The sequence below is a fragment of the Pongo pygmaeus genome, chromosome 2 (genome assembly GCF_028885625.2).
Source record: "Pongo pygmaeus isolate AG05252 chromosome 2, NHGRI_mPonPyg2-v2.0_pri, whole genome shotgun sequence".
Classification (NCBI taxonomy): domain Eukaryota; kingdom Metazoa; phylum Chordata; class Mammalia; order Primates; family Hominidae; genus Pongo; species Pongo pygmaeus.
This window is the reverse complement of record NC_085930.1, coordinates 81343818-81369668: the sequence shown is the minus strand read 5'-3', so window position 1 is coordinate 81369668 and position 25851 is coordinate 81343818. Positions and strand designations below refer to the sequence as shown.

Below are 25851 nucleotides of genomic sequence, written 5' to 3'. Positions count from 1 at the left end.
GCATTATTCTATTTCTCCTGGGATGTCACACTTTGCTGGGTATTGGCAAATAGATATATTTTTAAAATATACAGATCAATTTCTGGGCCATATAGGATGCTATGTGTAGGTGAAGTGTGTGCTGAGAAGAAGGCTGGTAAGAGGTGAGGAAACCACTTAAATTCCTAAAGCATCTAATGCAAGGGGCTCAGGAAATACTAATGAAATTGAATTAATGAGAATATTAGACCATAAGGCTGTGCATATTGGATCAGGCCATTTGGTTGTTCATAATTATATTTTAGCAGCAGGTAACATCTCAAGCTCTCAGGAATTTTAAGCCCCAAATGGAGGTGGAAATGCCCTCCTTTTAGAAAGCTACCGTGAGTGAGAGGAGGATGCCTGAAATCTCAAACCACAGGACTCACAAAAATTGACATTCGGGAAATCACCAAAGCTCTTCCTGCCCTCCCAGTGCCAGTCCACATCTGGTGTCCTGGATCAGGGACTTCAGGTTGCCCTGTTGATAGCAGCTGTCTCCTGGGAGTGGGAATTTAGCAGCCTCCTGTTCATTCGTAATTTTATTTGCTTTGGCCAAGACATCAGAACAGAGGTGTTAGATGTGGTCCCTGTTTAAATGTACCTCACATGGGAGACTGATTAGGAAATCGGAGCAATTCGTGGTTATGAATATTCAGGGTGGAGGAAAAAACAAACAGGGTTTGTGGGGCATGTAACTGAAGACAAATAAATACTCAACCAGAGTATCAGGAATGGAGCCCAGGGATCATGACTGCCTTAGCCATAAGCTATCTGGAAGATCAGGGTTGGAGGACTTGTCTACCATGTAAAATGCTGTATTCCCAGCGCCTAGCACAATGCTGTCACCCAGTGGGTGCTGTGTAAAGATTTATCAAATAAACAAAAGAATTGGCCCACAGGTTAGAAACCCCTGCCCCGCAGATGTGTTTGTTTATCACAAATGAGGTTTTTAGAAAGTTTTCAAGTGCTGTGGTATGCAGAATTCTAAACCTGGACCCCCCCCCCCCCCCCCGCCCCCAACAAATTCCCATCCCCTGGCTATTTAATGAGACATGAGTCTACACACTGTTGGGAAGGGACTTTGCCGATGGAATTAGTGGCAAGTCAGTCAACCTTAAATTACAAAAATTATTCAGGTGGGCCTGACCCAATTAGGTGAAACCTTTAAAAGTAGAGTTTTTCTGTCCGGTAGCGGAAGGAAAGTCAGAGAGATTCAAAGCACAAGAAAGCCTTTGCTGCTTTTGAAGTCTGGATCGTGTGGGAGGATCTTTTCTGGCTAGCAGTAGATAGAGCATGGTGGTTAGGAATGTGGAATTGGAGCCACACTGCCTAGATTCACACCCCAGCTCTGTCATTTTGCCAGCCGAAAGACCTCGGGTAAGTTATTTCATCTCCCTGTGCCTTGGTTTCCTCGTCTGTGAAATGGGGAAAATTACAGTACTTCATCACCAGGTCATGGTGAGAAGCAAGTAAGGTAAAACATGTAAAGTACTTAGAACAGTGTCTAGCACACAGTACACGCTTTATAAAACTTGTTATTATTATTTTAAGACATTGCTTTCTTAGAATGTCCCCCAACACCTAGGATCTGGGAAGGCTGTGTCCATAAACCCACAGGGCAACAATCAGCCAAAGCTGCCTGACACCACCATTCCTGGTTTCCTCATATCCACCACTCCTGGCTCATTGTGTTTCCGGCCTAGCCCTTGTAGGCATTTGGGCTTGCAATCCTTGACACTAGATTGTTGCCTAGGCAGGCAAGCCAAGACATCATTCATTAGCTGAGTGGGTATAGTCTTCTCCTAAGCCCTCCTCCGTTTTTCTTTGGAAGGATTTAGAGGGCTGGCTAGAGTTTGGCTTGAAAGGATTTGAGCAAAGACACTAGCGGGCCTTTGAACTGAAGATCCCAATGGACGAAGGAAAAGTGGCCCAGGAGGGCTCTTGAGCATCTAATCCATTTGGGGCTGTCATTGCCTCTCTGCTTTGTAAAATAAAGGATAACAAGAACCCTATGAAAGATGCCATCATCCCTCTGGTGGCTCCAAAGCCCAAGCCCACTAGACATTCTGAATTGTGAATGCTGGCTGCTCAAGGGCCCTCTCACCTCTCTCTTCTGTGGTCCTCGATGATCCCCTGGTCCTGGATCCTTGCCAAGAAGGAAGAGAAAAATGCCTCTCCAAGCCTGAAGTCATCTCCCTATCTCAGGTCCAATTAGCCCAGAGCACTGGGGACGCTGTGTGTGTGAGCAGCCAGGGCAGAGAGTGCTTTCCAGCCTGCAGGCAGGTGGACCAGGAGGAGGCCAGCATTTGTTTTCAGTCTAAAGGAGAGCCCAGGTTGGAGACCACAGGCAGCTCCCATCCTGCCTCTCAAGGGTAATCTGGGGGGATGAGAAAATGCTCCATGGCTACAATACCTCAGTTTCCCTCCCTTCTTAGACTATGACCTCCCCAGGCTGTGAAGATGAACTGCTGAAAACAAACCAACCACCATCTGGTTTTCAGCCTCAATTTGGAGCAAAAGCAGAGGAGTAGACCAGTTGGCTGCACATCTCCCCAACACCCTCCCACCCTTTTCCCTTTTTCTCTCAGACTTGTTCCTAGAACTCAAGCTTGTGTGTAGTACAAGAATGTTTTGAAATATTTGATGATGTGCTTATTCTTCCTTGCTCTCCCCTTTTAGGACTCTCTCTCTCTCTCTCTCTCTCTCTCTCTTCCACAAAGTCTTGCTATTCAAAGTGAGATTGTGAGGCCAGGCTTGGTGGCTCAAGCCTGTAATCCTAGCACTTTGGGAGGCTGAGGCGGATGGATCACTTGAGTCCGGAGTTCGAGACCAGCCTGGCCAAAATGGTGAAACCCCATCTCTATTAAAAATACAAAAAATTAGCTGGGCATGGTGGCACACATCTGTAATCCCAGCTACTTGGGAGGCTGAGTCAGGAGAATTCTTGAACCAGGGAAGTGGAGATTGCAGTGAGGTGAAATCATGCCACTGCACTCCAGCCTGGGTGACAGAGTAAGACTCTGTCTCAAAACAAAACAAAACAAAACAAAACAAAAACCAAAGTGGGCTTAAGAGCTTCCTGGGCCATCAGCATTGGCATCGCCTGGGAGTTGGTTAGAAATCTGGAATCTTAGACTTGCTCCACACCTCTTGAGTCAGAAACTGCAGTTGAGTATAGTCATGTGCTGAATAATGATGTTTTGGCCACAGGTCAAACATCTTATCTTCAAATCTTATGACGTCAAATCTTATGACAGTGAGCTCATAAGATTATAATGGAACTGAAAACTTCCTTCATCTAGTGATGTAGGCACCTTAACATCGTAGCATTACTCATATATTTTTGGTGATGCTGGTGTAAACAAACTGATATGGTTTGGCTATGTCCCCACCTAAATGTCATCTTGAATTCCCATGTGTTGTGGGAGGGGCTCGGTGGGAGATAATTAAATCATGGGGGCAGGTCTTTCCCATGCTGTTCTCGTGATAGTGAATAAGTCTTGTGAGATCTGATGGTTTTGAAAAACAGGAGTCTCCCTGCACAGGCTTTCCTTTTGCCTGCTGCCATCCATGTAAGGCATGATTTGCTGCCTTCCACCAGGATTGTGAGGCCTCCCCAGACATGTGCAACTGTAAGTCCAATAAACCTCTTTCTTTTGTAAATTGCCCAGTCTTAGATATGTCTTTATCAGTAGCATGAAAATGGACTAATAAACAAATCTACACTGCCAGTCGTATAAAAAGATAGTGTATATGACTATGCTCGATATAGAATACTTGATAACAGATGACTATATTACTGATTCATGAATTTACTATACTATATTTTTATTGTTATTTAGATTATACTCCTTCTACTTATTAAAAAAAATTAAATGTAAAACAGCCTCAGGCAGGCCATTCAGGAGGTATTCCAGAAGAAGGCATTGTCATCATTGGAGATGACAGTTCCATGTGTATTATTGCCCCTGAAGACCTTCCAGTGGGATAAGATGTGGAAATAGAAGACAGTGATATTGATAATCCTGACCCCGTGTAGACCTAGGCTAATGTGTGTTTGTGCCTTAGTTTTTGTTTTTATTTTTATTTTTTGAGAAGGAGTCTCACTCTGTTGCCAGGCTGTAGTATAGCGGTGTGATCTCGGCTCACTGCAACCTCCACCTCCCGGGTTCAGGCAATTCTTCTGCCTCAGCCTCCTGAGTAGCAGGACTACAGGCGCATGCCACCATGCCCAGCTAATTTTTGTATTTTTAGTAGAGATGGGGTTTCACCATGTTAGCCAGGATGATCTTGATCTCTTGACCTCGTGATCTGCCTACCTCGGCCTCCCAAAGTGCTGGGATTACAGGTGTGAGCCACTGCGCCTGGCCCTGTTTTTTTGTTTTGTTTTGTTTTTTGGGTTTTTTTCTTGAGATGAAGTCTTGCTCTGTTGCCCAGGCTGGAGTGCAGTGCACAATCTCAGCTCACTGTAGCCTCCGCTTCCAAGGTTCAAGTGGTTCTTGTGCCTCAGCCTCCCAAGTAGCTGGGTTTACAGCTGCACACTACCACACTTGGCTAATTTTTGTATTTTTAGTAGAGACAGGGTTTCGCTGTTTTGGCCAGGCTAGTCTTGAACTCCTGACCTCAGGTAATCCGCCCGCCTTGGCCTCCCAAAGTGCTGAGATTATAGGCGTGAGCCTCCGTGCCTGGCCTGTGCCTTAGTTTTTAAAAAATCATTTTAAAAATTAAAAAAAATAGAAAAAAGCTTTATAGAATAAGAATATATGAAGAAAGATTAAAAGAAAAAATTTTTTTTTATTCTTAGTGGACATGGGATTTCACCATGTTGGTCAGGCTGGTCTTGAACTCCTGACCTCAAATGATCTGCCTGCCTCTGCCTCCTAAAGTGCGGGGATTACAGGTGTGAGCCACCATGCCTTGCCAAGAAAGAAAATATTTTTGTATAGCTGTACAATGTGTTTGTGTTGTAAGCTAAGTGTTATTATGTAAGAGTCAAAAAGTTTATAAAATAGTAATAAAAAAGATATAGTAAACCAAGGGAAAGAAAAATATTCTTTTGTAGATTTAGTGTCGCCTAAGCCTCCAATGTGTACAAGGTCTACAGTAGTGTACAATAATGTCCTAGGTCTTCACATTCACTCACTGACTCACTCAGAGCAACTTCCAGTCCTGCAAACTCCATTCATGGTAAGGGTCCTATACGGGTGTACCATTTTAAAATCTTTTAAATTGTGTTTTTACTGTTCCTCTTCTATGTTTAGATATGTTTAGATGCACAAATACTTACCAATGTGTTACAATATCCTGCAATATTCAGTACAGTCACATGCCATAGAGGTTTGTAGCCCAGGAGCAATAGGCCATACCATACAGCCTAGGTATGTAGTAGGCTCTGCCATCTAGGTTTATCTAAGAGTTTGGACTCTGCTCTGTGATATTTGCACAATGACAAAATTACCTGATGACACATTTCTCGGAGTTCATTCCCTCACTGAGCCATGTTTAATTGTATTATCCCTAGGGGATTGATGTGAGCATTAAAATTTGAGAAGCAATCCCTAGGCTGGGGCTCTTCCTCCCTGGCCCAGATGGACAGAGTCACCCACTGCTTTGGGGGAAAGAAGAAAACAAAGCAGGAAGAGGGATGCAAATTCCTGACTACCGAGTTTTTAAAAATTCACTTGCTTAAATTTAAGGCAGAAATCATAGTGCATATACCTGCAGAACACATTTTTTCTCTGCTGTCAGATAAATGAAGACTCCACCCCTGAGGGACAGAGGAAGAAGAGGGACCATGGAGACAGGAGCTAAGTGAGATCAAGAGGCTCCAGGTCTTGGGAGTGATGCCATCCATCCCAGTGCCAGGGAGCCACATGGCTGCCCAGTTTGTGCCCAGTTGTCCTCCTCATGGCCATCTGCTAGGGCACACTCATGGTCATGTTGCCAGCGAATCAGACAGAAGGACTGAGGCTCTTCTGCAGCCAGAGAATTTGCTTTAGCCACTGTCTGACTATGCAGACCCATGTGGGCCACAGCTCCCCCCGGAATAGAGTATGGGGCCCTAGATACCTTCAGAGGTAATGTGACCAAGAGGAAAAGCTCCATTAGGAACAAGACCTCACCATGTCAAAGACATCCAGCAACGCACTCTACACTTTTGATTTGGTTTCCCCCTTGCATGTCCCATTATGTGAAGAGAAGGCTCTGGAACTTCCAACTTCATCCTTCATGGGAAAAAATGAAAATAATGAAGGTGACTTAACAGCACAATGGCTTGTCAGAGCTGGGAATGACCTTATAGTCATCCAAACCATAAAAAAAGATCTCTCCCTTCCATCTGTCCATCCTTTCTTCTATCTCTTCCTTCCATCTTTCCATCCATCCTTCCATCCATCCATCCATCCATCCATCCATCCATCCATCCATCCATCCAGACTTTCATTAACTGGACAAGCATTTATTGAGTATCTCCTACTAGTCAGGAATCAGGCTAGGCACTGGGGGATCTATTGCTTGGCAAAAGCAGATATAGATCCTGCCCTGGAACCCCTGGCCCATTATTGCTTTGTCTCATTCAGCCACTGACCATCTACTGGAAGAACGGAAACAGAGGATCTCTGAGCTCAGAAAAGTATGACGGATTAGTTTTCCAAGAGATAAATTGGGAGAAGCATGCCTCCCTTTAAAAAGTCACTTTGCTAGCAATAGCTAACAGTTTTTAAGGTCTTGCTTTATGCTATATGAAGAGAATGCATTAAAGCCTCACACTAAGCCCTATTACATAATCTTTTAATCCTCACAAGAACTTTTAAGAGTTGGTTGTATTATTAGTCCCATTTTACAGATGCAGACACTGAGTCTTAGAAGGTTAAAAGACTTGCCCAACATGATTGAAACTAGTAAGTGGTAAAGCTGGGGTCTGAATCCCATGCTCTACTTGGGATAGGAAACATGGTGTTGAAATACTGCAAGGCAGCCATGAGCCTGCTTCATAGACACACAAGCAGTGAAGTGGCACAGAACCTGGCTCAGAGGCCCACATTTGGGGTTTAATGCTCCAGAGTTGTCACCTTGAAACTCCTAATAATTATACCTTTGATTTTGGGTTTTGTAAGCCGATTTTGATGGGACTGTGGAGCTGTCCTGCTGCTGCTTTTCTACCTCGTCATCTCCCCAGGATGAGTTCTCTGTCACTCGCTCCTGTGCCCCATAACACCCTGATACTGCTTGGCCTCTCTCTCTTTCTCTCTCTCTCTCTCTCTGCCACTCCCCAGTGACTACAGCAACCCCCACCAACAGGTGTCCCTAAGCATTGTCCAATGATTGATGCTGCCTTCCAGCCCCAACAGAGGCCTAGGCGCTGGCATGGGAAGAGTGAACTTCGGTGCATGCACTTAGTGGCATCCAGGAGCAAGATACGGCTGCACCTCGGCATGCCTGGTAGACAGCTTGGCAGGAGTGAGCCTCTGCCCATCTGATCCATACCAGTGTGCCCAGCATGGAGGTTGCAATCCTTGAGGGTTGCCTATCCACTGCGGGTTGGGGTAGCTGGCCAGTAGGAAGGGGAGAATGGCTTCTCTGCCCTTGGCTGGGGTGCAGGCGTCAGTCTGGTGGCTGCTAGGAGCAGGAGCCTAGCAGGTGGGGCCGAGGGCTGGCATGTGCTGAGTCACAGGATTCCCAGTACCTGTGACAGTCACACTGTCTGCGTGAGTATTCCTTTGCCTGAGGAGATGGCACATTAAATAACAAATAAAAACACAGAAGTCGGGGAGAGAAAAGGAACAAGAGACAAAGAGACAGACAGTAGAAGAGTAGAAGAGTGGAGAAAGTTTTCTTTTTCAGTTCCTTTGATTGCACCTTTATCTTGATTTATGAACAAGGGGTCCTGTGTTTTTATTTTGCACTGGACCTTACAAATGATGTCGCTGGGCCCCAAACCGCACCACAGATTGCTGTGCCGGCAGTGAGTGTCCTTCACCTACTAAGCTTCCAAGAGAACCTTTTCTCACTCCCCTCCCAAAAAGGAGAGACTGTTCCTTTAAAAAGAGCCCTCCCTACCCCCGCCCCATCTAAATCTCAGTGCTCCAATTTGGAAGCTTCTCTCAGGCTAGGTCTACATGCATTCCATCTGTCTAGCTTCTTCAGGTTCATTCCCTTATATGTTACTTTACTTAGCTTTTAATGCTCATATTTGTTGGGTGCTTGCCATGTTAAACCCTTTACACAGAATGTCTCATTTAATTCTCACAGCAGCCCTGTGAACTACATGCTACTATTATGCCCGTGTTGCATATGGGAAAACTGAAGCTTGAGAGGCTAAAGGGTTAGCCCAGTGAAAATGAGGACCTTTCTGCAGTTCCTTTGCACATCTTTTGTCTGTTCAGCCCAGCATGCCTTGCACTTGCTACCACCTGTCTTTGCCGACAGTTTCCATTTCATAAAGTAGCCTTCCTTCTCATTCCCTTCTAGGGCCAGACTACCTTCATGGAACCTAAAATTCATGGATTTTCTAGCGTTATTCTTAACACATTTCAGAGGTGCCTGGGATCTGCCCTGGACAAGCTTCCTGGAGTTAGAAGGACTGGCTGCTGGTCCTGGGAAACGCTTTCTGGAAAGAGGAGATACTGGGAACACATAAAAAAAAAAAAAAAAAAAAAACCCATTGGGAATATATGGCTTGGGCGAGACATTTTAAATATCACCCCTCCATGCCACCAACAGGCAATGACTTAGTCCCAGCTGCCCAGTTATTTACCAAAGGAAGTCTGCCGCAGGCAGGCACACTGGAGACTTTCTTCTGCGGGCCTTTCATTGCCAGGAGGCACCCAGAGAATGTACAGATTACAAGCCCCATCACCTCAAGCCAACTTGCAGAGGGATTGCTGAATAGAGCTCTCTTTGGAGGCCAAGCCAGGATTACAGTAATTGCAGGCCGGCTGCCGGCTCTCTGGCGGCAGTGCCCGGTGGAGGCTGCCAGCTGGCCCTGCTAATTACCTGTCGCCCAGAATAGGGAGGAGAACATGAGAAAGGACTGACGAGGCCCAGACAGAAGGCACTGGAGCATGGCAGGCTGGCATCTCCAGGATCCAGGCCTCCCAGCCGGCCCCATGGCTATGTCTCTGCTGTTGCAGAGAATGACTTGGCATGTTTCTACCTTGTTCCTCCCAAACAGCTCCCTTGCGCAGGCCTGCCTGTCTCCCCTTCAGAGCAATAAACCTCTCTAGTCTGGAGTTTTCCCTGGGACACTACAGGAATTGCTGAGAGTGGGGTTTTGGGCAGAAGCTCAGAGAAGGCAAGAGAAAGAAACCCTTTCTAGACTAGTGCTGTTCAATGTAACATAAGCCACAAATGTAATTTTAATTTTTTAGTAGCTATATTAAAAAGAAAAGGTAGGCGGGGCGTGGTGGCTCACGCCTGTAATCCCAGCACTTTGGGAGGCTGAGGCAGGTGGATCACCTGAGGTCAGAAGTTCAAGAGCAGCCTGGTCCACATGGTGAAACCACATCTCTACTAAATATACAAAAAATTAGCTGGGCGTGGTGGCAGTCGCCTGTAATCCCAGCTACTCGGGAGGCTGAGGCAGGAGAATTGCTTGAACCCGGGAGGCAGAGGTTGCAGTGAGCTGAGATCGTGCCATTGCACTCCAGCCTGGGCAACAAGAGCAGAAACTTCGCCTCAAAAAAAAAAAAAAAAAAGAAAAGAAAAGGTAAAAAGAAACAGGTGACGTTAATTTCAGTAACATGGGTATATTTTATTTAGCCTAATATATCTAAAATATTATTTCAACATGTAATAATGTTTTTAAAGTATTGAGATATTTTACATTATTTTCTTGGTACCAAGTATTGAAAATCCAGTGTGTATTTTACATGTTAGAGCACATGTCCATTAGGGCTAGCCCATAGCCACACAGGGCCAGTGACTACCATGTTGGCCAGCACAGCTTCAGATGTGATGGAAAATACAACTCAAAGCTTACCTACAGGCTTTCTTTAGCCATATTTGGGTTTTGTCCGAGCACATGTCCATTAGGGCTAGCCCATAGCCACACAGGGCCAGTGACTACCATGTTGGCCAGCACAGCTTCAGATGTGATGGAAAATACAACTCAAAGCTTACCTACAGGCTTTCTTTAGCCATATTTGGGTTTTGTCCCCAAACTTCCAGTCTTTCTTCTGAGCTTGACATTTGCTCTCCAAGTCTTAGATTCCTGCTCCTCCCGCTGTGGGCCAAGCACAACAGCACTGGACATTCACCTTGGAGCTTGGTCAAAATGCAGAATTTCAAGTTCCCGCCAGGACCTACTGCATCAGAGTCTTCATTTCACCAAGATCTCCAGGTGACTTGAATAGTCAGTTTGAGAAGTGCTGCTCTAGGCTTCTCCCTCTTCCCCCATCCCTCCTGATTGCATTTGAACTGGTGCACCTGGTCATTCACTTCAATCTTGGGCTCCTTTTTGCCTGGATTCCTTTTTCCATCTTCCAAACCTTTGGCTTTTGCCAGATGTAGATGACACTTGCATTATCTGCTTCTGTCTCTGGACTGCAGAAAGGCAAAAGTGGAAATTATCAACCACAAGTGAAAATGACAACTTGTCTACCACTTATTTGATACTTTCTATGAATCAGGCCCCATGCTCAGCACTTTGCATGCATAATCTCACAGAATTCTCACTGGGTTTTAGAACCTGGTGCATTATTACATACATTTCAGAAACAAAGCCCAGAGACTAACATCCACACACAGCTAATTTCTGGTGGAGTAAGAATGAAACCGTGAATCCGCCTGATTGGAAAGCCCATATACTTTGACTAGGTTGAAGTTAAAGTTGTTTTAATGTGGGTGGTGGCAAAGGCGGGTGTATTAGTCTGTTTTCACGCTGCTGATAAAGATATACCCGACACTGGGTAATTTATAAAGAAAAAGAGGTTTCATGGACTCAAGTTCCACGTGGCTGGGGAAGAGGCCTCACAGTCATGGTGGAAGGCAAAACGCACGTCTCACATGGCAGCAGGCAGGAGGGAGCTTGCGCAGGGAAACTCCCCTTTATAAAACCATCAGATCTCGTGAAACTTATTTACTATCATGAGAACAGCATGAGAAAGACCCCCCCCCCCCCATGATTCAATTACCTCCCACCAGATCCCTCCCGCACCACATGGGAATTGTGGAAGCTACAATTCAAGATGAGATTTGGGTGGGGACACCACCAAGCCATATCAGTGGGGGTACTTATTCTTGTTCAGAAAGCCTTTCATCCTGATTTGTCCATTTTCCATGGTCTTCCTCTCAATGGTAGCTACATACTTTGTTGTTTTTGAACTCCCACCTCACCAACCTGACCTTCTGAAGATAACTTCTCCTTCTAAGGGAAACTTGAACCCCATCTCACATGAATGTCCTCAGTTTCCCTCTTCTCAGTCTCAAAATCTCCATGTGTCTGCTTTGCCTTGATTTGGCTTTGTTTCCTGGCTTCCCAGGCAACCTTCTGACTTTGGGATTGCAAGCTAGCTTCAACCAGGCACTTTCCTGGGGGGGAGGAGAAATGCTGCTAAGGCTATATTAGTATTCCTGAGCCTGCCTGGCAGCTGGCGTAAATTCACTTACTGTAAGTTCACAATTCGCATTCTGATTTATATCCCAGACTCTTGGGGGCATGGTTAATGTGAGTCTTTAATGTGGCTTTTTAAAACCATATCTCTATGCTGGGTCAGCTTAGAGAGTTGCATCTCTCCCAGAGAGATTTTGGATGCACATAGATAAAGACCCAGGTGAAGACTCTGCCACGGGGCTCCAGCTGAGCAGTTGGCTGGACAACTTTGCTGTCATTGCTCTTTCTCTCTGTATATGACACAGGGGCTCTCTGACAGAGCTCCTAACACATGGAGTCTTGTATTGTGTTGGCTGGATAAACTGGTATTGCCAGCTAGGTTTTAAAGCCCCTAAGGTATGGGCCACAGCCTTTGCTACATAGGAGGAATTGGAGGGATGCTTGTGAATGAATACCTAGCTGTGTTAGTTTGGGTTCCTCCAGAAATTGTCTCTAAGGCAAGGATTAGAGTGGTGACAGTTTGAGATTTGGGAAGGAAGGGGACATTAGGAGGCAGGTCAAGGTGAAGAGAAGGAAGGGATAAAAGTTAATAAAGGGTATGTTTTCAAGCTAGCTACTCCTGTGGGTGACTAGAGCTTAGTCCCACTGAAGAAACTCTAGGATTCAGTGTAGAAATGTGCCTCTGAGATATCCTGCTCCAAGGGTGAGGGGGCTAGGGTATTTATATACCAACTCCCATTAGTAATTCATTGAGGGCTGCTCTCAGGGGGTTCCGTCAGGAAGAGAAACTCCCAGGCAAAGAAACAGAGATGCTAGCAGTTGGAAGTCAGGCCAGTATGCATAAAAGTGGCAAGAATGAGGGGTACAGGAGGGTCCTGACAATGTCTGCCATGGCAGACTAGATTAATAAACCTCTTGCCATAACCAAGTCAAGGGGGAATAAGCTAGCTCTTGCCCTTTGACACCTAGCTCTTGAATTCCTTTCAGTCATTTATGGTGTTCATTTTTAACCAGGTATCACTCTTATTAAAATGTTGGAATGAGCTGAGCCACAGGCAGTTGGCCTACATGGCAACTTGTTCCAAACCCTGACCTACAAATGCCTTTGGATAGATCCCTGGAAAGGCATGGCTCCAAATCCCTCTCTCTTGGTTTCTGTTGGCTGGCTGGTAAGGCATAGCAGTGAAGTCAGGCTCCATGTGAATGTTGGGATCCTGTCCCTCTCCTGTCCCATGTGTTCCAACTTGACCAGTCAAGACTGGCTGGGCAGGCACACAATCCAACTCAAAAACACCAGCATCAAGCAGTTTCTTGGTGTCTCTGTTTTGGGGGCAGAAATGAATTCTGGGGAAAGGAAGCTATCCTGGGGGAAGGAGGGTGGAAGAAATTTCTATTATCTGTCTACACCTATCTATGTATCTATCTATGTACTCTATCTATCTATCTATCCATCTCTCTCTCTCTCTCTATCTGTATTATCACACTGCTGATAAAGACATACCTATAAAAGAAAGAGTTTTAATTGGAATTAAAGTTCCACATGATGCAGAAGCCTCACAATCATGACGGAAGGCAGGAGGAGCAAGTCACATCTTACGTGGATGGTGGCTGGCAAAAAATGAGAGAGCTTGTGCAGGGGAATGCCTCTTTTTAAAACCATCAGATCTTGTGAGACTTATTCACTATCACTATCATGATAACAGCACAGGAAAGACTTGACTCCATGATTCAATTCCCTCCCACCAGGTCCCTCCCACAACACATGGGAATTCAAGATGAGATTTGGGTGGGGACACAGCCAAACCATATCATTCTGCCCCTGACCCCTCCCAAATCTCATGTCCTCATATTTCAAAACCAATCATGCCTTCCCAACAGTCCCTCAAAGTCTTAACTCGTTTCAGCATTAACTCAAAAGTCCACAGTCCAAAGTCTCATCTGAGACAAGACAAGTCCCTTCCACCGATGAGCCTGTAAATCAAAAGCAAATTGGTTACTTTCTAGATACAATGGGGGTACAGGCATTGGGTAAATATACCCATTCCAAACGGGAGAAATTGGCCAAAACAAAGGGGCTACAGGTCCCATGCAAGTCCAGAATCCAGCACGGCAGTCAAATATTAAAGCTTCAAAATGATCTCCTTTGACTCCATGTCTCACATCCAGGTCATGCCGATGCAAGAGGTGGGTTCCCATGGTCTTGGACAGCTCCACTCCTGTGGCTTTGCAGGGTACAGCCTCCCTCCCAGCTGCCTTCATGGGCTGGTGTTGAGTTTCTGTGGCTTTTCCAGGCACATGGTGCAAGTTGTCAGTGGATCTACCATTCTGGGGTCTTGAGGACAGTGGTCCTTCTCATAACTCCACTAGGCAGTGCCCCAGTGGGCACTCTGTGTGGGGGCTCTGACCCCACATTTCCCTTCTGCACTGCCCTAGCAGAGGTTCTCCATGAGGACCCCACCCCTGCAGCAAACTTCTGCCTGGGGATCCAGGTATTTCCATACATCTTCTGAAATCTAGGCAGAGGTTCCCAAATCTCAACTCTTGACTTCTGTGTACTCACAGCCTCAACACCATGTGGAAGCTGCCAAGGCTTGGGGCTTGGACCCTCTGAAGCCATGGCCTGAGCTCTACGTTGACCCCTTTCAGCCACAGCTGGAACAGCTGGGATGCAGGCTACCAAGTCCTTAGGCTGCACACAGCATGCCCATGAAACCACTTTTTCCTCCTAGGCCTCAGGGCCTGTGATGGGAGGGGCTGCTGTGAAGACCTCTGACATGCCCTGGAGACATTTTCCCCACTGCTTGGTGATTAACATTCGGCTCCTTGTTACTTATGCAAATTTCGGCAGCCAGCTTGAATTTCTTCTCAGAAAATGGGATTTTCTTTTTTATCCCATTGTTCAAATTTTTTTGAACTTTTATGCTCTGCTTCCCTTATAAAACTGAATGCTTTTAACAGCACCCAAGTCACATCTTGAATGCTTTTCTGCTTAGAAATTTCTTTTGCCAGATACCCTAAATCATCTCTCTCAAGCTCAAAGTTTCACAAATCTCTAAGGCAGGGACAAAATGCTGCCAGTCTCCTTGCTAAAACATAACAAGAGTCACCTGTGCTCCAGTTCCCAACAAATTCCTCATCTCCATCTGAGACCACCTCAGCCTGGATTTCATTGGCCATATCATATCAGCATTTTGGTCAAAGCCATTCAACAAGTCTCTAGCAAGTTCCAAACTTTTCCACATTTTCCTATCTTCTACTGAGCCCTCCAAACTGTTCCAACCTCTGCCTGTTACCCAGTTCCAAAGTCGCTTCCACATTTTCAGGTGTCTTTTCAGCAGTGCCCCACTCTACTGGCACCAATTTACTGTGTTAGTACATTTTCATGCTGCTGATAAAGACATACCCAAGGCTGAGCAATTTATAAGAGAAAGAGATTTAATTGGAATTACAGTTCCATGTGGCTGAGGAAGCCTCACAATCATGGTGGAAGGCCAGGAGGAACAAGTCACAACTTATGTGGATGGCGGCTGGCAAAAAATGAGAGAGCCTGTGCAGGGGAACGCCTCTTTTTAAAACCATCAGATCTTGTGAGACTTTTCACTATCATGAGAACAGCATGGGAAAGACTTGTCCCCATGATTCAATTCCCTCCCACCAGGTCCCTCCCACAACACATGAGAATTCAAGATGAGATTTGGGTGGGGACACAGCCAAACCATCTCTATCTATCTATCTATCTATCTATCTATCTATCTATCTATCTATAATCTATCTATCTATCTATAATCTATCTATCTATCTATAATCTATCTATCTATCTATCTAGTTTTAGAAGGGATATTGCAGGGCAAGGATAGGAGAAATATGTTTCCTGTCAGTGGTGGAGAAATCCCACAGGAGGGGAGGATTTGACAGTTTCAAAGGTTAGCACCTCATTTTGCCAAAATCAACCTAGATGGGTCTGCATTTGGGTCTGTTTTCTTTCTAGTCTGTTGATATTAATATCACCCTGTGAATACGTTCCATATACTCCAAGGCCTTTTAATCTTTTTATTATTCTACGCATTCAAAGGAGGAGAGAGAAAGGAAAGAGGGAAAGAAAAGGTAAGCGATAGAGAGGGTAAAACTGAAGTTCCGATGAAAATGCAAACATGGCACATCTCTTTAAAAGAGAATGAGGCAGCAGGTTCATTGGTTTTCCACAGTGCTACAGAGCTCCAGGCCTTTGTTCATTCATAGCTCTTCAGAAACAAGATTCTTTTATTGGAGTGAACTGTTCCTCACTGGATGGATCTCAAATTCCAAGCCAAGTGAATGTGACTATAGGGGAAAGAGTGTTCACTGCAGGAGAATGAAGAGCCCAGTGCAAACCAAGGAGGCTCAGGACATCATTGATTCAATATTTTGTCAACTGTATTGATTTAACTAGGCAGAAGAGGCCCCTTCCCTTATCATTCTGAATCAAGGGCTTGAAGCGAGTTCATCAATTCACTTTTTCACTCCTTCATTTATTCATTCAGTCAGTCTTTATTGAGCATCTATTCTATTATGGATTTAGTGATGAATAACAAAGCCAGGTTGCCTGTCTTCGTAGAGTTTATATTCTAGTGGTGGTGGGAAATAGGAAATAAGGAAGTTAAATAAATGTGGTAATTTCAGATTGTGGCAGGTGCTATGAAGGGAATAAAACAATGGTGCAGTAGATGTTAATCAGTCAGGGTGGTATGTTATATAAAGTGGTGTTCTTATGATCTATTACTGTGTAACAGATCACTTCAAAACTTAATGGTCAAAACAAACATCTCTGCCCCATGGAGTGTCAGCTGGAGAGGCTCAGCTAGGGCTGGCTCATTCACATGGCTGGCAAGTTGGTGCTGGTTGTGAGCTGAGAACTCAGCCTGGACTGCCTGACACCCATGGGTTTTAGTACTTTTCCATGTGGCTGCTTGAGCTTCTTTACAGTGTGATTGTTGCATTCTAAGAGTTAGTATTCCAAGAGGCAAGGTGGCAGCTGCAAAGCTTGATATAATCTAGACTTGAAAGTCTCCATAGTTTACTTTTGCTGCATGTGACTGTTCAAACAAGTCACTGAGGCCAGCCTAGATTCATGGAGAGGGGAACAGACTCCACAGGTGGTCTGGAGGATCTCTCTGAGGAGATGATTTTGAAACTATTAATATATCTTGAAGAATGATTTAAGTACCAACTAGGTAAAAAGCACGAGGTAGGGCTTCTAGGCAGAAAGAACAACAAATGCCAAGGCCATGAGGAAGAAAAGAACATGGCATGACTGCAGGACAGTTTGTTGAAAGGACACTGTGACTACAGCACTGTGGGCTGGAGAAGCTTAGTGGTAGATGAGTTGAAAAGATAAGCAGTGACCGGGTGATGTAGCCCACATTAAGGAGTGCAGATTTTATTCTAAGTGTGGTGAGAAGCCCTTCAAGGATTTTTAAACAGGAGTGACATGACCTGATTTACTTTTGAGAGTTTACACTGACAGCTATATTAGCTTGCTAGGGCTTCCGTAAAAAAATACTACAGACTGGGTGACTTAAACAACAGAAATTTATTTTCTCATAGTCTGGAAGCTGGAAGTCCAAGATCAAGGTGTCGGCAAATATGATTTCTTGGGGCCTCTCTCCTTGGCTCGCAGATGGCCACCTTCTCACGGTGTCCTCACGTGATCTTTACTCTGTGTGTATGCATCCCTGGATGTCTTTCTGTGTGTCAAAATCCCTCTGATCACATATGCTGGATGCTATTTGAGAAGGCCATCCTCTGGCCAGCCTGGTCCTGGAATATTTCTGCACAATATATCACTGGATGCAATGGTGCATAAAGTGGTTCATCTGTCTAAAGGGGTATATTAGTCAGTTTTCACATTGCTCATAAAGACATACCTGAGATTGGGCAATTTACAAAAGAAAGAGGTTTAATTGGACCCACAGTTCCACGTGGCTGGGGAGGCCTTACAATCATGGTGGAAGGCAAGGAAGAGCAAGTCACATCTTATGTGGATGGCAGCAGGTAAAGAGAGCATGTGGAGGGAAACTCTCCTTTTTAAAAACCATCAGATCTCATGAGACTTATTCACTGTCACAAAAACAGCACAGGAAAGACCTGCCCCGATGATTCAATGACCTCCCACTGGGCACCTCCCATAACATGTCGAAATTCAAGATGAGATTGGGGTGGGGACACAGCCAAACCATATCAAGGGGCTAAAGAAAAAAATATCCCTTATTTTAACCTCCACTTTCCGCTTTCCCTATCCTCATGCAATGGACTACCTAAGAGGTGGGGAAGGGAAGATTTGCCAATTACTACCAAGGGAGTTAAAAACTTGAAAGCAGCAAAAGAGGAGTATTTTTGATGTTCAGGTTTTCTTAAGCAAGACCACATCGTGCACAGAATAAATTATACAAGACAGAAGGAGAGAAACGTTATAGGCTAAATACTATTTAACTAGTAGGGGTGAGGTTGGGAAGGTAGAGTTGGAAGAACAATATCATCAGGATCTTAGGGAGTGAAGTTTCTCTGGCACACACACAAGACAGAACTTTGGTGGTTTAAAATATGTCCAGAATTGCTTGGCAGTCCTCCTAATTTCCATCCCTGACTTGAGTGTGGGGCTGGACTTAGTGATTTACTTCTAACCAGTAGATATAATGAGACTGATCATGTATGACTTCCAAGACTAGATCATAAGACACACTTAAGCTTCCTTCTTTCTTAGGTCACTCATTCTGGGAAAAGCCAGGTGCCATGTCACGAGGATACACCAAACAGTATATGGAGAGGCCATATGGTGAGAAATTGAGGGCTTCTGCCAACAGCCATGTGCTCCTCCTGCCCCAGTCAAACCTTCAGTTGACCACAGACCCAGCTGGCATCTTGACTGCAACTACATGAGAGACCCTAAGCCAGAGCCCAGCTATGTCTCAAATTCCTAATTCACAGAAATTGTGGAGATAGTAAATATTTTTTGTGTGTTAAGCCACTAAATTTTAGGGGTAATTTTTTGTGCTACAATAGATAATTATTTGATTATTAGTGGGGGTGGGGAGATAGAACAGGAAGAAACCATCATGAAGATTTTAGGAAGCAAAATTGCTCTAGCACATGACATATAACAGGGATCAACATTTCTTGCCTCTACTGTCTACTGAATTGAAACAAAATACTGGGGATAATCTACGTATTATCTACAGAATTCTCATGGAACCAGAATTTCTGGGTCAAAAGATAACTCAGAGGGTTGAAAAATCTTCATTTTTTTCCCTAATAGATAGGGAAACCTAGGTTGAGAGAAAATAAGTGATTTTCCTGAAGTTCTTTTATCCAGTTTGGAGGAATCCTGGTTTAAGTTGGAGGCAACAGGCAAATTCTGAAAAGTTATTGATATCAGGAATTTCCAACTGGCCTAGGTAATAATGTTTTCTGCACATCACCAATACTGAGGGTTCACAAACATATTTACAATAGCCAGGAGACAAAGCTGTCTGTGGAATTACAATTCAATATCAATATGTAAAACTGATTTGTTGTTTGTTTAAGGAAAATTGTTGCAATCTTTCCTTAAGCAAGTTGTAAGTCCCCAAAACACAGAAAGTGTTGACTCATATTCAGCGGCTTCATGTAAACAATTGGTTTGCCATCTGACAACCCTAGCCTTCAAAAGGCCCTGGAGTGCAAAGACTGGTTAAGGAAAACCTCTCCATGGGAGATGTCCCATGGAGGTTCCCCAGCTATTAAGCTTGTTCTTCAGCTCTTGAGAAGATTGCTTTTCTGAAACAATAATTTTTTTGCCATTACTTTCAATGGCAAAAACTACAATTACTTTTACACCAACCTAATAATAAGGGATGGTCTGACTTTATGGAGTCCTGGATCATTTCAATTTGGTGATGTTCAGGCTTTCTTAAGTTCCACGCCTTAAGCACTTTTTTTGAGCAAGCAAATAGACACCTTTATACCAATTTGATACCCACAAATACTCAGGTAGAAGCTTCTTCAAAGACCTGCTCTAATTTCTCTATCCATCACCATCTTTTTATAAGTAGTAATAAGTAGTAATCTGGAGTTCTATAAACTTGACTTTTGTACATCACTGTGCACAACCCGGCTTCTGTCCTCGTCTCCCACTCAATCAGGTACCACTGTGCCCCTTGATCACTCCACTCCAGACACATTGACCTTCCTTTTGTTCCTAAAATAAGACAGATTCTTTCCCATCTGAGATCCTTTCCATCTGCTTTTCTTTCCATCTGGAATATTTTCATCTCGTGGCTCTTAGAATGGCAGTTTAATGCTCAGTGTTTCAATGTTCACGTATCAATTCAAATGACGCCACCTCTTAGAGAAGCCTTCCTTGTGTGGGCACCCCTCCCTTTCCCATTTGTGACAGTCAGTTGTATGTGTCAGCATGGCTAGGTTATAGTTCCTAGTTATTCAATGGAGCACTAGTCTAGGTGTTGCTGGGAAGGTATTTTGTGGGTGTGATTAAAGTCCATAATCTTTCAGTAAGGAAAATTATTCTCCATAGTCTGGGTGGACCTGACCTAATCAGTTGAAAGGTCTTAAAACTAGAGTTGAGGTTTCTCTGAGGAAGATGAAATTCTGTCTTTCAACAGCAGATTCAGTTGTGCTCAAGATTTCCAGCCATCCTTCCTGATAGCCAGTTCTACAGATTTTAGTCTGGCCTAGCCAGCCCCTATACCTGCTCAAGACAATTCTCTGCAATAAATGTCTTAATATATTCTACTGGTTCTTTTTCTGTGGTGGAGCCCTGTGTGATATAACACTCCAGTTACTCCATTTATTTTCTTAGTGCTCAGGTTGCCTGAGTTAGCTAGTAAAAATACAATATTGCAGCTAGGATGCAATACTTGGGATGTACATATACTAAAAAAATTTGATGTTTATTTGAAATTCAGATTTAACTGGACATCCTGTATTTCAGGGGTTCCCAACTCCCAGTAAGGAACTGGGCCTCACAGCAGGAGGTGAACAGCAGGTGAGTGAGCAAAGCTCCATCTGTGTTTACAGCCACTCCCCATCACTTGCTTTACTGCCTGAGCTCTGCCTCCTATCAGATCAGCAGTGGCATTAGATTCTCATAGAAGAACGAACCCTCTTGAGAACTGCGTATGTGAGGGATCTAGGTTGCTGGCTCCTTATGAGAATCTAATGCCTGATGATCTGTCACTGTCTCCCATCACCTCAGATGGGATTGTCTAGTTGCAGGAAGACAAGCTTAGGGCTCCCACTGATTCTGCATTATGGTGAGTTACAGAATGTACAATATAATAATAATAGAAATAAAGTGCACAGTAAATGTAATGTACTTGAATGATCCCAAAACCATCCCCCTGGGCCCCCACCCTTGGTCTGTGGAAAAATTGTCTTCCACAAAACTGCTCCCTAGTGCCAAAAACTTTGGGGACTGCAGCTGTATTTGATCTGGTAACCCTACTTAGTATTTATCACAATTTTAACTTACATCATCATTATTATTATTATTATTATTATTATTGAGACAGAGTCTCACTCTGCCACCCAGGGTGGTGTACAGTGGCATGATCTTGGCTCACTGCAACCTCTGCCTCCTGGGTTCAAGCAATTCTCATGCCTCAGCCTTCCAAGTAGCTGAGATTACAGGCGTGTGCCACTACACCTGGCTAATTTTTTGTATTTTTGGTAGAGGAAGGGGTTTCACCATGTTGGCCATGCTGGTCTCGAACTCCTGGCTTCAAGTGATCCACCCATCTCGGCCTCCCAAAGTGCTGGGATTACAGGCATCAGCCACCGCACCCAGCCTGAATTTACCTTACTTCTTGATGTGCTTACTTATATATTGTGCATCTCCCCATCTAGTCTGGAGGTTCCATGAGGATGGGGACCTTATATGTCAATTTCATGGCTATATCCCATTTCCTGAAACAGTGTCTGGAAATGAAAAGGTCTTTAGTAGATATTTATTAAGTGAATTAATAAATGAATATATTATGTCACCTGTACAGTTATGCTTTCTGCCTTGAGAGGCCCGAATCACCCTTCACATGCAGAAATTGGGTTTCTGTTTTTCGGCAGTTGTATCAGTGCTTCAAACGATGGCATCCGAGTGTGTGGTCTGTTGGCTAAGGGTTCCATTTTTCACATTGCTGTTGTTGTCTGCCCAGGAGAGTGTTGGTTTGTGTGATTATTTGACTATTTTAGGAGCTCATTGCTCTTATTATTTTGTAAAAATGAACGAAAACGGAAAAACAAAAGTGCTGAGAGTGGTGATAAGATTCTTGTCTCATAAACTTAGTATAATCACACCGCAAAATAAATCACAAGACAAGCCAAATGCAGCAGATCTTCAGCCCTGATCAGAAGCACATAGAACTCAGGCTGCCTGGCTGTCGAATCATGCAAGGAGAAAAAGGAGCAATAATAAGAACATGCGTGAAATCCTAAGGCTCTGTCGCTGAGGACTAGTTAGAGTGGAATTAGAAATTTTTTTCTTTTAGCATCTGGAGGCAGAAATCACTTTTAAGAAGTGAATCTATTGTTTGATTTGGGGCATTGGCTTTTTGTTCTGCCTGCAATTTAAGCCTCAACTCAAGTGTCACCTCTTCCCTGAAGACTTCCCAGCTCCTTTTCCCCCAGCCCCACCCCCGAGAACTATTTTTTTGTTTTTTTCCCTGTGCTCCCAGGAGTGTGTTGTTTGAAACCATTTTAAGTACGTGTTTTCACTCTCCTTTTAATTTTACTTACCTACTACAATTGTTTCCTCCTTTAAATAGCAAATTCCTTGAAAACAGGAAATGCTTTACACTCCCTTCCTGCAAATATCCCAAACTCCGTTATAGGGAGCTCAGTGCTAGCGTGGAAGTTAATGTGGACTTGATGTTAAATGCCTGGGTTTGGAACCCAGCTCTGCCCTTTGAAAACTGTGTGCCCTTTGATATATAATTGCATTCCTCTCCAAGGCTCAGTCTCCTCACCTGTCAAATGGGAACACAACTATCTACTGAGAGGTTTATATGGGTTACTACTGGGGAACAATTGGAACTGTAAAATGCCAGCTCCGTGGAAGGTCTTAATGATGTCTAAGCAGAAACAATGATCAAAAATGTTGGTTGAATGAATGTCTTTGTTAGCTCGAAATCTCAAGAGTTGAAAAAGAATACCAAGATATCTCTATATAAGAATACAGAGTTTTTACATAGGCAAGAATGTCTCTGGATTCTGATGGAATAGGCCCCTCCACTCTAATCTCACCCTTCTACCAAGTAGGATTGAATCTATCTGCTCCTGAACAAATTCTGTCCCGACCTGGCCCAATGCCTTAAGCCTTCACCATTACTCCTGTAGGCTGATACATTCTGTTCATTGTCTCTGGGCTGAAATCAGTGGGCCTCCAGACAGGCTTAGTAGGTCAAGTTGGGGTGAAGAAAAAGCAATGCATTTGGGGCCTGGCAGCAAAGCCTTCTACAGCCCTGCCACATACCACCTACTTGACCCCCCACCTCAACATTCTGTAATTCAACCTTTCTTAGCTTCAGTTTTCTCATCTAGGAGTCATGCATGATAAGCACACCCTCCCTCACAAGATTACTAAGGCACGGTTTCTCAACCTCAGCACTATCGACATTCTGGTTAGATAATTCTGTGTGTGTGTGTGTGTGTGTGTGTAGGGAGAGTACCCTGTGCATTGCAAGATGTTTATCAGCATCTCTATTCTCCAGCTACTAGATGCCAGTAGCACCTTCTACCAGTTGTGACAACCAAAAACATCTCCAAATATTCTATGGGAAACAAAATTGCCCATAGTCAGGAAACACCGCAGTAAGGATTGAAATCAGTAATTCCTATGTGAGCCTTTGTAAATTTGAGAGCCCAATACAAGTGTTAGTTTTAATTATTTTGCTCTGATTTCAGAGAAAATTAAATTTCCCTCTTCTGTGATTCCTTAGCACTGAAAAAATAATAACAGCTAGCAATAATTGAATACTTGTTATGTGGTAGGCTCTGGTATTGTCTTATTTTGCACATAAGAAAACTAAGCCTCTGAGTGGCATGCCCAAGATTACAAGAGTAAGCAGTCAAGGCAAAATTTGAACCCACAATGTTTGTTCAATGAGTCTAAACCCATGCTCTCAACTTGCATTAGTTATTTATTGCTGTATAACAAATTATCACAACTTAGCAGCTTAAAACAGCATACATTTGTTTTCTCACTGTATCTGTAGGTAAGGAATCTGGGCACAACTTAGGAGGTCCTCTGAATAACTACAACCAAGGTTTTGGCCAGGACTGAGGTTTCATTTGAATGCTCAACTGGAGAAAGAGCTACTTTCCAGTTCACATGGCTGTTGGCAGAATCCAGTTGTTTTTAGGTTGTAAGATAGAGCCTCAGGTCCCTACTTGCTGTCAGCTGGAGGTCACCCTGAGTTCCTTGCCAGATAAGCCTCACTGTAGGATAGCTCACAACATGGCAACTTGCTTCATCAAGTCTAGCAAAGGAGAGAGACGGTTAGCAATATGGACATTGCAATTTTATGTAACATAATCATGGAAGTGACGTGTTATCACCTTTGCTATATTCTATTGGTTAAAAGCAACCCACCGTCACACAGTAGGATCACAGGGGCAGACATACCAGGAGGTGAGGATCCTTGAGGCCATCTAAGAGTCAGCCTACCAAACCATGCTGTCCTGCCTCCTGCTTAGCCCACTTATTACAAATGTGTAAGCCTGTTTCAGCTACTAGCCCAAGTGCTGTTTTTAGGGTTTTGTTTTTGCTTTATAGATTGTTTCCATCTTCACAGGCTGCAATAACAAAATACCATAGAGTGAATAGCTTAAACAACAGCCAATTCTTTCTCACATTTCTGGAGGCTGGGAGATTCAGGATCAAGGTGCCTACTGATGCATTTTTCTGATGAGGGCTCTCTTTCTGGCTTGCAGACAGACACCTTCTTGCTGTGTCTTCAGACAGCAGAGAGAGAGAGAGAGAGAGAGAGATAGAGCTCACCCTCCCTCCTCTTGTAAAGCCATGAATCCTGTGAGGAGGGTTCTATGTGCATGACCTCATCTAAATCTAATCATCTCCCAAAGGTCCCATCCCCAAATACCAGAGAGAGGGATGTTGATTCTTCTAGGATAGGCTATATATATATATATAGCCTATCTATATATATGAGACAGGGTCTTGCTCTGTCACCCACGTTGGAGTGCAGTGGCATGATCACTGCTCACTGCAACCTCAACCTCCCTGGCTCAGGCAATCCTTCCCAATTCAACCTCCTGAGTAGCTGGGACTACAGATACGCACCATCATGCCTGGCTAGTTTTTATATTTTTTGTAGAGATGAGATTTTGCCATGTTGCCCAGGCTGGTCTTAAACTTTTGAGCTCAAGTGATCTACTTGCCTTACCCTCTGAAAGTGCTAGGATTACAGGTGTGAGCCACCCCATCCAGCCTGGAATAAGCATCTTTTTTATATACCTATCTTGGAACCTAAGCCAAGGCTTGGTACTTGGTAGGTCTCAGAAACTGTAGGCTGAGTGGATGAAAAACACATGCATAGGAACAGAGGAAAAAGTTCCAAGAGATTGGGACCCAGGACTGGTAAACATTAATGGGGGTTGTGGAAGCACTCTGAAATAAGGATAATGGAAGTCTGCCTGAGTCAAGCAATATGACAGAAACATGGGCTTTGAAGTTCAATAAACTACACTGTTGAATTAATCTCTGCAAGCAGCATTTTCTCTCTTGCAAGTGGGAATATTGTTGATACCTGCCTCAAAGTGGTGTTGTGAGGAATGGAGAAGGTAATGCATGAAAGTCCCTTACATAGTTTATGTTTAGATCAGTGATTGGCAAAATCTGTATTAGTCTCCTTTGCTGCTACAACAAATGACCATTATCGGAAGAACCAGCCCCAATATTTCAATGTAGGTTCTTTTCTATTTCCCCTAAGTGTCGGCCGGTCTGAGAAATAAAGAGAAAGAGTACAAAAGGGAGAAATTTTACGGCTGGGCCTCCGGGGGTGACTTCACATGTTGGCAGGTTCTGTGATGCCCCTTGAGCCACAAAACCAGCAAGTTTTTACTAAGGACTTCAAAAGGGGGTACGAATAGGGAGTGGCTCACAGAGATCACATGCTTCCTAGGGCAATAAAAGATCACAAGACAAGTGGCAGAGCAAGATCACAAGGCCAGGGCAAAATTAGAATTACTGATGAGGTTCCATGTCCTGCTGGGCATACATTGTCATTGATAAA

General features: G+C 44.1%; 1 long non-coding RNA gene across 2 annotated transcripts in view; it reads right to left on the bottom strand.

Moving 5' to 3' along the window:
• Positions 1-25851, bottom strand: part of LOC129033702 (uncharacterized) — a 64623-nt gene that overhangs the window by 13396 nt on the left and 25376 nt on the right. Inside the window, exon 3 of one of the 2 annotated variants that reach the window (XR_008501654.2) lies at positions 10141-10563. This is a non-coding gene — a long non-coding RNA (uncharacterized LOC129033702). Of the gene's footprint in view, positions 1-10000; positions 10564-25851 lie in introns of both variants that reach the window. The other variant, XR_010125629.1, reaches the window with a different exon arrangement.